Raw genomic sequence first — 10,191 nt, 5'->3', positions numbered from 1 at the left:
AAATTGGGATAGGGACATCTGCCATTGACTTATAAATGATCTCGACAGGTTTAAGATGTCGAGTTTTCGTCGAGTTAAGATGTCGAGGTTCCGCAAATAGTTTTTTTTGTGAGGCCGGCAGATCGGGAAAGGGGGTCTGGGCCGACCCATGAGGGCTGGGGCCCACCAGGGTTTTTCCCGGTGTCCCGCCGGCCCAGTCCAACCCTGGATATGGGATTGATATATGTAAAACTACTTGGCAGCCCTGTGCGGTTAGCTGGCGTAAACAAGTTAGAACACAGTTGCTTCACTTCAGTTGGCAACACTAGTTCTTTTTTCTGTTCTGCAAAACAAAGTACTTTTTTTTATCTGTGCCCCCCTGACACATGATTCAGAATCACTAAACCTTTCACCAAAAATAATCTGATTTTGGCTTGCAAAGTTGAAACTTGAAAAAGTTGGTCTGCATGCCTTTTTCACACTTAAAACTTTGCCTGTTATGTTTGCGTGTTGCTGTTGGAACACCCCCGGAACATATGGAGAGCTCAGGGAAATGTCACAGAGACGTTTCTTGCCATATTCTGTCGGCAGCCTTTGTCTGATTTAGCAGAACTACTTCTCTGTGCTTTGTGCAACTGGGACGACAGGAAGTCCCAGGCAGCAATATTAGCAAAGGGAGACATATAAACAGGTTCGACTGAGGAAAGCTTCCATATATACAAATATATTCAAAAACTATTAAAAAAATAAAAAATAAACCAATTGAAAATTTGCTAAGAATAGGATATTTTATAAAACTAACTAAAATTTATTTCAAAGGGCTTGTTCACTTTTCAGTTAACTTTTAGTATGTTATAGAATGGCAAGTTTTAAGCAATTTTTTTTTTTTCAATTGGTCTTCGTTATTTATGTTTTCAATTTTTTTTTAAACGAATTGCCTTTTTATTCTGACTCTTTCCAGCTTTAAAATGGGGGTCACTGACAAGTGCACTGTAAGGCTACAAATGTATTGTTAAGGCTACTTTTTATTACTCATCTTTCTATGCAGGCCTCTCCAACTCATATTACAGTTAATTTGGATCCTAGCAACTAAACTGCTGAAACTGCAAATGGGAGAGCTGCTGAATAAAGAGCTAAATAACTCAAAAACCACAATAAAAAATAAAAACCAATTGCAAATTGTCTCAGAATATCTAAGGGGGTTATTTATCAAAGTCCGAATTGATCTCAATATTTTCTGCTACACACTTCAATCAATTCCGCTTGGGTTTTTTACGCTTATTTATTATTACATTTTCCTGAAAATTTACTTTGCGGGAAAAAAAATCAGATTTTCTGATTTTTTCGGAATTTTCACCCGAAAACTCAGAAATCTTTGGGGTATTGCATGAAACCCAACGCACATCAAAAAATCTTTGGCACTTGTCTCATTGACTTATATGCAACCTCGACAGGTCTGAGATGAAGGATTTTCTGATTCGGACTTTTCCATCCTCAGAGTTTAATAAATTCCGAAAAATGTATGATTTTTAAAAGTCATATTTTATAAAAACAAAAAAAAAATCACAATTTTTTTGTGATTTTTGCATTCGGAGTTTAGTAAATAACCCCCTAAAAGTTGATTTAAAGATAAACAACTCCTTTAAAGGTAACCAAACCTTTTAGTTACATCACTATCATAATCCTACTGGGCAAAGTAGTAACAAAGTTAGCACAAGGTCTAGTATCCCATTGCAACCAATCAGCAAGCAGCATTTACCAGGTGCAAATATTGTGGCTGTGGTTTATAGTAATCTCCCTTTACTAAATATTCACCCTAAACTTTACCCTGAATGATTTGAAGCTTCCTGCATCTGCTGCTTCACCCCTACAGATGGACCTATGTTTTGGGAGTTTTTGCTTTTGTCCAAGCAGCCATGGAAAGTTATTTAAGAATACAGGTATGGGGCCATTTAGGAATACATGTATGGACCTGATATCCAGAATGTTCAGGACCTGAGGGTTTCTGGATAAGGGATCTATCCATAATTTGGATCTTCATACCTTAAGTCTACTAGAAAACCATGTAAACATTAAATAAATCCAATAGTCTGATTCTGCTTCCAATTGGATTAAATACAAGGTACTATATTATTACAGAGAAAAAGGAAATCATTTTAAAAGTGTGGATTATTTGGATAAAATGGAATCTGAGGGAGACGGCCTTTCTGGATAACGAGTTTCCGGATAACAGATCCCATACCTGTACAAGTAGATGAGCTAGGTTGTAACTCTCAGTTCTGGACAGCATCGGCAAAGCACTAATTATTATTCTCAAGGGATGCAAACATAATTGCATAATTGTATGGCTCATTAGTTGGAAGGACTGGAAAACGTTCAGAAAAGAGCAAGCTAATTAACAGGATGGGAGGTCTATCATACAAGGAAAATGCTTGAAACCGAGGTACCTTGGGAACGATATGGGTGATATAATCACAGTGTACAGATATGAACTTCACAGGTGCCTTTGGGCTGTGGGTGACAAGAGACCGTCTACTTAATCAAAGGATCTTTCATTGTCAGTCTGCAACCTTCATATCCTACGAGAGGCGATTCATGGATTGTGCTTTGGTTAAAAATGGATTGGTACTTTTTTCAAGCAAAAAAAGTTATAATAATTAATCAGTAGTAACTAAACCTGGAAGCAATTCAATTAGAGCTTATGAATTTAAATATGCCATTCTCCCTACCCCACAGGGATAAACTAGCAGCTGATGGCAGAGGGTTTTCTAAAGGCTGAATGTGATAGGCTTATGTCATTACTATCTTAATGTTTTATTTAGCATGCGGTTAATGAGCAAAAAAACTTACCACTCCGTGTCTGAAAGCTGGTTGGAAATAGAATAGATACAGTGTGGGAGGCACATTTAGCAAGGGTCGAATTTTGAATTCATTCATTTTTTTTTAAAACTCCCATAAACTCGAAATTCGAACAAACTTTATTAATTGAATCGAATTTTCTCAGCTCAGACGAAATAGAAAAACTCAAATCGAATTTGATTTGAATTAGAAAAACTCAAATCGAATTTGATTTGAATAAGAAAAACTCGAATTGAATTAAATTAACTCGATTCGAGTTTTTTTTCTCTGAAAAAAACGTAAATGTCAGGAAAGCTGCAAACATCTCCAAAATGATCCCTGGACCTCTCCTATTGACTTATAAAGCAATTCGTCAGGTTTAAGGTGGCGAATAGTCGAATTTGAGTTCTTAAAGTGCCCGATTATGATAAATCTCGAAATTCTAATATGAATTAAAACTCAAATCAAGTTTGGATAACTCACAAGAGAGTTTTGACTCAAAAAAAAAAAATATGAAAATTCTAATTCGAATTTCCACTTCAACTCTTAATAAATCTGCCCCATAATGTTCAAGCCACATGAAAAGCAGTGGCCCAACAAGCAGCATAACCGACTCAGTTGGCTTATTATCCTCAGAGCTTGTAGGTTTGTAGCATTAAGGGGCAGATTTACTAAGGTTCGAGTGAATTTTCAAAGTACAAAAAGTTCGAATTTCAAAGTAATTTTTTGGATACTTTGATCATCGAATAGGGTACTACAACTTCGAATTTACTTTGATTCAAAGTAAAAATCGTTCGAATATTCGATAATCGAAGTACTGTCTCTTTAAAAAACTTTGACTTCAATACTTCAATACGCCAAATGAAACCTGCCAAATTGCTATGTTAGCCTTTGGGGACCTTCTACAAACTTTTTCTAACTCTTTACACATCAAATAAAAATCTTTCGAACGTACGCTAAAATCGTTCGATCAAATGTTTTTTACTCGTTCGTAGGATTGCCAAATTAGGTGAAAAAACCGAATTTCGAAGTTTTTTGTACTTCAAAGTTCGACCCTTGATAAATCTGTTATTATTTCCAGCACATAAGAGGTTTATAAATTACTTTGGTGCTTTTCCTTCAGGTAATGAGATGCCTGTCATAATAAAGTGTAGGCTGCAAGGATAAAAATAACATGTAATTATAGTAATTGTTCTTTAAGTGGAATCAGGAGATAACTCTCACGGCTATGGGGTGCTCTGAATGTGGCAGACGGGGGGTTCTAATAACAGAGGCAGACCACAAATGGCAGTACCGTCAAAACAGATTTGGAGAATTCTGGACAACAACCGTGTTTAGTTGGACTAGCAATAAGGCTATACACAGGCTATAGCATTGCTCTAAATAGCTCAGTGCTTTATGGAGGCCCCTTGGAAATATAAATGAATTAAGCAGTTATGAGCAATTAGTGGCCTCTCCAGGGACCAAGACTTCATTCAATCTAATATCAGTGAAGTGACATCATTGCCTCAGGACCAGACTCTGTCACCAACTGGGAAATAATCCCCTTTCCTTCTGTATCTTTAGAGTTTTTTTAGAACATGAAACAATACTGGCACTGTTATTTTGTTAAGGGAGGTAGTTCATTTTTAAGTTAAGCTTTAGTATGTTATAGAGTGGCTAATACTAAGCAATTTTTCCAATCGCCTTCATTTCTTTTTTTTTTCTTTTTTTTTTTATAGTTTTATAATTATTTACCTTTTTCTTCTGACTCTTTACAGCTTTTTAAATGGGAGCCACAGACCCCATCTAAAAACAAGTGCTCTGTACAGCTACAAATGTATCGTATTGTTACTACTTTTTATTACTCATCTTTCTATTCAGGACTCTCTTATTCATATTTCAGTTTATATATATATATATATATATATATATATATATATATATATATATATATATATATATATATATATACTATAACAAACAAGGGATAGTTGTGCTCACCACTATTTTTTAAAACCATTAGGCGGGGGTGCAATGAGGCTGTGACCACAAAATACATATAGTCAAATACAAGAGTCCTCTGCACTCAACCCATTATCAATATATTTAAGACAGCGACATTTTGTGCATACTGCTACTAAAAAATGCCTTACCCTTTAAACAAAACATGGATTGTTTGTCCATATATTGCAATATATTTAAGCTGGCCAACTACGTCAAAGTCATCCCATATCTGGCCAGTCCTATGCTCAATTTTATCTGATTCATTAAGAATTCTATTGCTTCATTATACAATAGAATTCTTAATGAATCAGATAAAATTGAGCATAGGACTGGCCAGATATGGGATGACTTTGACGTAGTTGGCCAGCTTAAATATATTGCAATATATGGACAAACAATCCCTGTTTTGTTTAAAGGGTAAGGCATTTTTTAGTAGCAGTATGCACAAAATGTCGCTGTCTTAAATATATTGATAATGGGTTGAGTGCAGAGGACTCTTGTATTTGACTATATGTATTTTGTGGTCACAGCCTCATTGCACCCCCGCCTAATGGTTTTAAAAAATAGTGGTGAGCACAACTATCCCTTGTTTGTTATAGTTATACAGGAGCAGTGACCAGCTCCATGTTGTAGCTCCCACCCTTCCCAGCTATAGTCAGGTGATCCCACTGGTGTCTAATAAAAGGGCAGCCAAGTATGGAGGTTTACTTTGAAAGCAGCAAGTTAAGTTGCAGGTAATACCTAGTCCCTTTGTAAAATGTATAATGAAGCAATAGAATTCTTAATGAATCAGATAAAATTGAGCATAGGACTGGCCAGATATGGGATGACTTTGACGTAGTTGGCCAGCTTAAATATATTGCAATATATGGACAAACAATCCCTGTTTTGTTTAAAGGGTAAGGCATTTTTTAGTAGCAGTATGCACAAAATGTCGCTGTCTTAAATATATTGATAATGGGTTGAGTGCAGAGGACTCTTGTATTTGACTATATATATATATATATATATATATATATATATATATATATATATATATATATATATATATATATATATATAAAACCTTTGTTTTAACCTTTTCAGATCCAAATACCAAGTTTTTTTTTGCTGGAAAACATCTTGCCCTCTCTTCCTTTATAACATGGGAATTGTACACTGTTTCTGCTTGTAAATCATTAGTGAAATCTAGTTGGTATTTAGCTGCTGTGCTGTGTATGTAGTTATGTCACTGTGTGAGACTGGGCTTCCTCCCCTAAGCCCCTGGCTCTGTACTGACAAATAGAAATGTGTGTGATACTGTAAGGATTCCTGTGGCTTCTGTTTGCTGGAGAACTGTTCTGCAGTGTATATTTATAGAGGCGCCAGCGGGCACTGCCTACTGTGTACAACTGCATCTGGTCCAGGACAGAACACTGCTAGAGACGGCGAGAGAAATCAGAATTGTGTGATCAGGAATGGCATGGTATTGTAACCTATAATAGGGCAGCTATGGATGAAAGATCAGCAGTGATAGCACAGTAATGAACCACTGCAGATTTTCCACTGGTCTAGTTATCATTCATATGCTTATCTATCTACATATAAAGATCTATATGCCTTTCTGGCCATTAATATCTGTCCAAGTATCATCTATCTCTATCTTTCTCTTATGTGAAATTGACTCTGTATTTATGCTGCCATGTGTTCTGGGGTATTATACATGAAATTGGCCAGAAAACGTATTTAATTACCCTCCCTGACATTTTATCTATCATCAATCTATCTATATTTTATCTATCTATCTATCAATCATAATATTAAGGGTTTAACCGAGTATGGGGATTATCTAGCTTTCTATCTATCTATCTATCTATCTATCTTTCTATCATCGATCTATCTATCGTTCTATCTGTCATCTACCTATCCAGCATCTTGTCTGTCTATATCTTACTCTCACTGTAAATTTGTCTTTCCAATTCTCAGTTTACCATTCTGTCTGTCTCTCTGTCCACCTATGTATGTCTTTCAGATTTTCTTTTCTGTCGTCTGTCTATTGATCTATCAACTCTGTCTCATCTATTCTCTATAGATCTTTGTATTTCTATCATAATCAATTTGCAGTCTCCTTTGTCTGTAACCCTATAAAAAGACAATAAATGGCCAGTGAGTGATGGCATACGCAGGAGCTATGTAAAGGCATGTATATACCCCCCCACAGTAGAGGGTGGGAGTGGGTCTGGGAGATGTCATATACAGTACACCTTACAGATAAACACAGTACTGTAAGAAATCAATAAACCTACTGTGAATATGATGACTAGCTCCATGTAAGCATTGCTGTGCTTGCTCCCACCCCCACAGAGCCGTGCATGTATTATGTCATGCCAATTACAGTGAAGGCTGCAAATGACTGGCGGATTGTAAATTCCACTTAAGGACCTTTCTCTCCAAACTAGCTAGCCCCTTCCCTGCCCCTGCAGCACAGACTGGGGCTTTGCACAGAATGGTGTCAGGCCATGTCTATCTTCCTCCCTTAATAAATATGCATCCTAAGGCAGATGCTAGGCAAGAGGCTTTCTCTTTATAGAGATGTTTGTCATTGATAATCTTCTCCCCTTAATATACTGCTCCCCTGTGACTCATAATAACCAGCGCGCCTGTTGCTATGACGACTTCTCAATAAGTTTTTAGCGTTGTGCCAATGGACAGTGAAAAACCTTTGTTTTAACCTTTTCAGATCCAAATACCAAGTTTTTTTTTTTTGCTGGAAAACATCTAGCCCTCTCTTCCTTTATTCCATCATAAAATAGCCATAAAATTATAGATTTGTGTTAACACGATTAACATATGAATCTTGGGGAAGAAAAACCAGTAGTGAGTTAAAAAATCTATTGGCACGAATGGCTTATTATTATTATTATCAATGGCTCTTTCAGAATCAGCTGTGAAGTTATATTCTTATTTTTGCTTGAGGTGGAGCAACAAATGCACCTTCATGAGAACCAGAGGCAGCACCGATGTCATACCCCAGTGCTAGACAGAACCAGTGCTAGAAACAGAACTAGACTCCCCACCCCACTCCCCAAAAGGATTGTGATTTTTTTTTAAACAGACTATCAATCAGTGCCCCACTGCTACCACCCAGTAGTTTCAATATGATGCAGACTACAAAGACTAAGCATTACCGACCCTAGTCAGTGTCCCAGTCTAAGGTGTCATATATCCAATCCTAATGGGGTTCCACAGGGGTAATTGTGGCCCGTATGCTGCCCATCCTTGCCACAGCTTACTTCCAATTTAAAACCCAGAATTTGGACTCTTTTTTGCCTCCCCTGGTAACCCACAGGGTGCTGCTGCCTAAGGCAAGATTCTCAACTTGCCTCATGGTACTATGCATTAATTTTACATTTTCAATGGGTTCACTCTAACTGCAAGTTAAATCAGTATCAGTCCGTTTTTGCACTGCTGGTTCTGACTCTTGAAAGTAGCAGGAATCAACTCTCTTCCAGCGAAGACTCCAGTACCTTCAGTGCTTTGCAAGCTTTTTTTTTTTTTTTAACAGGTATGTAAAAATCAGCGGATTTCTGCAACAGTCAGATCAAACAGTGCAGAGAATAGCAAGAGGCAGACAGCTGTCAATTAGCAGTTACATCTTCAAATAACTTTAAAACCACTCAAAATGTTTATAGAATGTATATTGGAATATTGGCATTTTTATTTTCATTAAGCTGGAATATTGGCATTTTTATTTTCATTAAGCAAGATTGTATTTTTGGGTTTATATCCCCTTTAAATAGACTAGGGAGGCAACATGGGAGATGCATATTATAGGTGCATATTTAAAGACTAATGTTACTAATGTATTTAAATTCTTTAAAACATAATTGGTCTGTGCCCTGCTGCAATACAAAGCCTTTGTGTACCCGTCAGATCACAATGTGTACGCCAACTGCCATTTGCACATATTTGCTGAGGCAGTGACCCAGGTAATCCTTCTATATTAAATGGATTTGTGACAGGGAAGATTATTAAATGGAACGGAAAGAACAAGTTCAGTTCGTCACATTCGTTAATACAAGATCTTTGGAGGGAGATGGGTGCAATGTACATCTGTCCTTGAACAATCCCAGAAGGACTGAAAGATGTAGATGCCCTGCTCTTGTGGACATTCCTGGGAGTTGTCTAATATCTAACTATCACTACCTATAGATGTACTGAATAGGATTGAGGTAAGAGAGTCCAGATTTAAAAGTGTAAAAAGGAGAGGTTTAACCATTAGTAGGTGGCAAATGGGGAGGGTACATGGAGGCATGTGATGCTATTAAACAGTGCTGTCCAACTGGTGGCCTGCAACCCCCCTTGTGTGAACCCCCATATAAGTCTGCTGGAGGCGCACCAGCACTGTGTCACTGTATGTAGTACAGTATGAACTGTTCATCTTAGAGTGGTCCTGATAGGTCTTCCTGTCTCCTGCCTTCCTCATGCTCCCTGTGTGTGTGCCATACCCTGCCTGTGTGTGTGCCATACCCTGCCTGTGTGTGTGCCATACCGTGCCTGTGTGCCATACCGTGCCTGTGTGTGTGTGCCATACCCTGCCTGTGTGTGTGTGCCATACCCTGCCTGTGTGTGTGTGCCATACCCTGCCTGTGTGTGTGCCATACCCTGCCTGTGTGTGTGCCATACCCTGCCTGTGTGTGTGCCATACCCTGCCTGTCCTATTCTCCCTGTGTGTGCCATAATCTGTCTGCCCCATGCTCCCTGTGTGTGCCATACTCTGTCTGCCCCATGCTCCCTGTGTGTGCCATACTCTGCCAGCCCTATGCTCCCTGTGTGTGCCATACTCTATTTCCTTGTGAAATATTCCGGCCCTTATGCACCACAGAAGTTGGACAGCACAGCTCTAACAGCTTATATTTTCTATTGCCAAGATAATTTCTCCATATCTTAAGGGGACAAATTGACTTTAAATCTACCCTGGTATGTCAGCATTAGAGTAAATTTTCCCTAGACAGTCACCATGACACAATTCTTCTGCAGTTCAGCATTTGTGCTCAGGTCTTACCTGCGATTTTAAGCACAAGTTACCAAATATCAAACTGCCCCATGGCGCCCCTAGCTGATTTAAAAAAATTTTCAATAACTTTTTAGGTTCTTCAGAGAGGCGATTGTCTGGGAAGGCAATGTTTTCGGAGGCACAGCATTATGAAAGGAGTTGTTTTTGGAGGAGAAGAATGTTTTCTCCAGGATCCAGTAAAGGATTCGGCCTTTTTCAGCAGGATTCGGTCGAATCATTCTGCCCGGCCAAAGTATATCTAAAGCCTAATTTGCATATGCAAATTAGGGAGGTGGAGGGAAATCGTGTGACTGTCACCAAAACAAGAAAGTAAAAATGTTTTCCCCTTCACA

This window comes from Xenopus laevis, chromosome 8L (genome assembly GCF_017654675.1).
Source record: "Xenopus laevis strain J_2021 chromosome 8L, Xenopus_laevis_v10.1, whole genome shotgun sequence".
NCBI lineage: Eukaryota > Metazoa > Chordata > Amphibia > Anura > Pipidae > Xenopus > Xenopus laevis.
Note: the sequence above shows the minus strand (reverse complement) of the source record.